We start from the raw sequence: 3,937 nt of genomic DNA on the forward strand, positions 1-3,937 counted from the left end.
CCGGTAGACGGGGGAAGAGGGTGGTCGGTGTCAGCAGAGGCAGCGGGGGCGCCCCCCCCCCCCCCCCGGCCGGGATGTCCTCGGCTCCAACCCGTGTCGGGAGGGGGAGGGGGCACCATGAAGGCACAACCTTCCGGGCGGACCTCGGCGCATCTGACCCGCTCTCAGCACGCCGGCACCCGGAGAAAGTATGCAGGGGTTCGACATACTTGTAGGGGCCCCAATATCGGGGGCGTGCCCTTTCGGCCGGCGCTGCGAGGGGCGCGCCCGGCCGCGCGCTTGCCCTTCATCGCCCTCGGCCGTTGACTCCCTCTCCCTGTCTCTCTCTCTCTCTCTCTTTCGTGCACCACCTCCTCTACGATAGGCAGGCGGGCTGCGGTGGGCCTGTCCCCTCGGCCGGGGGAAGGAGGAGTGAACAGCCGGCGGGTGTGGAGGGCACCGGGCCGGGCGCCCGGAGATGGCAGCCTGCGCGAAGCCACGGCTCGGCTCGATACGCGCGCGCGCGCGCGCGCGCACACGCACGCCGACGCCCGGGCCACCGGGCTCGGGGACCAGCACGCACCGCCAGGAGCACGGTCCGGCGCCCCGAGCCCCGGTGCACACCTGAAGCCGCAAGCACGGGGGGGGGGGGCGGGGGGGGACACAGACGCGGAATGAGCAACGGCACACGGGACAGGGCAGGGGGCGCGGGCGCTGGCGCGGGGTTGTTGTCCCCCAACACGGCGCTCGCGCTGGGGGCCCGTCGAAAGTGTGTCACTCTGAGTGAGTATTCGTCCGCGGCCCCTGGCATCGAAGGCCAAGGGGTACACAAACACACGGCCAGGTCCGTCCATGGGGGGCTGCCGCGCCGGGGCCCGGGAGGAACCGGCCACATAGGCGCGGCGGAAGAGCGGCCGCCGAGCAGGGCATGCGGCACCGGGGCCCTGCCGGATGCTGGAGTACGGCCGTTCGCCGGACGACGGGGCCGGTGCCGGGCGTCCGGCCTGGCACGTCTGTCCCGATGGCGCCCAGGCTCATCCCCATGGTCCGGGGCGTGGGGCGAGCCCGGTCGTTGGTCGCCGGGAGCCCCTGCCGCGGCCGCCGGCCGATCCATCGAGAGGGTGGTTGTGTCAGCGACAACAGATGGGAGAGAGAGAGAGAGAGAATAGAGGACAGCCGAAATGATGCACACACACACACACACTTGGCCAGGTAGTCCGTTCCCGGCGGAGCCGTCGCAGGAGATGCATGGTTAGGCGTGTCGGGGGGGCGTGCTGGGCCCTTGCCCATCCCTGCCGGCCGCGGGCCCGTATGTGCGATGGCGCGCAATGCCGGGTCCGGCAGGCGGCCGGGTGCGCCGTTCGTCAGGGACCCCATGCACGCCAGCGAGCCCGGGCGCACTCGGCCGCGGGCGGCAAGTGGCGACATGCTCGGCAGCCGGGAGGATGCGCCCCCTACACGGAGTGCGCTGTGGGCGGGGGCGTCTGCGCCGGGGCCCAGGACCCCTCGGGCTCGCGGCACAGCTCCGGGGCAGGTATGGCGGCCGGGCTGTTTGTCGGGAGCGGGCCCGGCCCAGCCCCCCGGACGAATGGTGTTCGTTCGGGCAAAGCTCTACTCCGATCTGTTGTCGGCCGGTGCACGCCAACGGAAATATCCGCGCGGCCGCACCTCGGCGCCTCGCAACTGGCGCATCGCCCCCTCGCACCTCCCCACCCCGAGAAGGCTCATGTATTCGGGCGGCCGGCGTCGGCCCCGCCCCCGCGCCCCCGCGCCCCCCCCCCTCGGCTGACGGCCTGATGCACGGGTATGCCCCGCGACGTGCGTCTCCATGTGCGTGTGTGTGTGTGTGTGTCCGTGTATTTGGGTGGCCGGCCCCCGCCGGTGGCTCGGTGGCAGGGTGGCCATGTGCCGGCGCCAAGGGCATCCAACGCGCCGGTGTGACAGCGCCAGCCACCGGTAACACCCCCAAGCGTGACAAGAGGGGGGGATGTTTGGGGGGCAGTGGAGCAAGGCTTGTCGGCAAGACTAGACAGACGGCCCGGAGCGCATGCGCTCCGGGCCTCCGCATGAACGCCGGGCCTGCGACATGGCCCCAGAGCGACCGACACCTATGCGCCAGGATGTGTGCCGGCAAGTGGGTGTGGGTGTCTGTGTATACACACAGAGGTACGTATGTGCCGAGTGCGTAGGTGTGTCCATGTATGACTCGGCAATATTCATTTGGCCATATTGTGCTTTTCGGGGGGGCGTTTGGCCGGACTCCCGGGGCTCCGGCGAACTGGCCGCCGCCGGCCGGTGGCCGGGCTGTTTTCTTTTCCATGCCTTACGTTAAACATAGAGAACCCCCGGACGCCCACTACGAGGTGAATATGTGGGGCTGAAGCGGCGGTTTCCCGCCTGCCCGCCCGTCGTTCGCTCGCTCGGAACTTCCGACCGGCCAAGTGCCGGTCAACCAGCCCGGGCTGCCGGGAGGAGTCCCCCGCCTCCCGGGGCTTGGCCCGTGCATACACACACACACAAGCACGTAGGTCGACGCCCCCCCCCCCGAGCCATTGGTACTCGGGCGTGTGGTACAGGCCACCGGGGCGGCACCGTCCAGGCGGGAGGACGCGCGCAAGGCCGCCGGCGTGCGTGTGTCCCGAACAAGGCCCCCCCCCCGAGGCCGGCGGCTCCGGGCCACACCGCTCGGCGCCCCCGGCCCAGCCCGGCCTGGCCCGGGCCACCCCGGCTGTCATGGGGGGTGATCCCGCTCGCAGAGAGAGCCCATGGCCGGGGGGCCGGGCCGGGGCGGGAATCCGGGCGGGCCACCCCCCCCCCCCCCCCGGAAGCCGACCCAGGGCCGGACTTGGCAGGAGGCCCCGCGCGGCCGTTGGAGTGCGGGAAGCGGCGCAAGTTCCGCCAGGCGGCGGCCCCCTGGGTTGGGGGCTGCCGTCGCGGCACGGCCCCCGGCGGCCCCCGGCAACCACTCAAGCCCGGGAGGGGGGTACCCCCGACGGAGCAGGCCACCTGGGCCCGGCAGGCGGGTCCGCGAGGCCCAGACCCCGACGTGGCTCCAGGAAGGCCGTCTGCGTTCGGCGAGGGGTTGTCATGCGGCGGAGGGAGGCCGGCCGCGCGGGCGGCCCCGATGCCCCGGCCGGCGCTGCTGCCCCCCCCCCCCCCCCGGTCCTGAGCCTCTCACGCTCGGAGGGCCGCCAGTCACTATTGACGGGTGGCCGACGCGGCCCTGTGTGCCCGGGACGCTCGGCGCCCGGGGCTTGCCCTGGTCTGGTGTGCGTGCGCCGGGGACCGAAAAACCACCCGCATCGCCGAGGGCATTTTGCTGCGCCATGCCCGCGCGGGTCCTGTTGGCGATTGTCTGGCTCATTCACGCCCCCCGGCCCCGATGGGGCCCCCCCCGGTGGGTTATTGTCAGACATCCCCGGCCGCCATCGGCCGGTGGGCGGTGTCCTAGCGCGCAAGGGCCTCTCCGCATGTGTGTGCCTGCGGCCTCGAGGGTGGGCGTGCTCAAAGGCATGGGGTCTACACACTCGCACAACGTGCCCGCAGGCGCCTCCCCGCTGGCCCCGCCCCCCCCCCCCCCCCCCCCCGGCTTCCGGCCCAGGCACCCCTACGTGCGCCTCTCCCTCCGTCCCCCTGGCAGAGTCCTGCCCCCAATGTTTCCCGTGCCCGAGCGCCGTTTCCCCGGGCAGCCAAACGTTTCATGTTCGGCCGCGGGTGCGCGCGCGTGCGCGCGCGCAAAGTGCACCAGGGCCGGCCGCGCAGGCGGACGCCCCCCCCCCCCCCGAGCCCGGCCCGGTCGGACCCAGACAGAGCTGCCTCACGCCCGGGCCAAGGGCGCGGGGCTAGCATGGCCTGGCTGGGCGGATGACGAAGGCGGTCATCCGAGCCAAGGGGTGCGACCTTTGCCCGGGGGCGCGAAGAGGCAGAGCGAGGACGATCCGCCTCCCCCCCCCCCCCC

Source organism: Fonticula alba (assembly GCF_000388065.1).
Source record: "Fonticula alba strain ATCC 38817 unplaced genomic scaffold supercont2.1, whole genome shotgun sequence".
NCBI classification, from domain to species: domain Eukaryota; order Rotosphaerida; family Fonticulaceae; genus Fonticula; species Fonticula alba.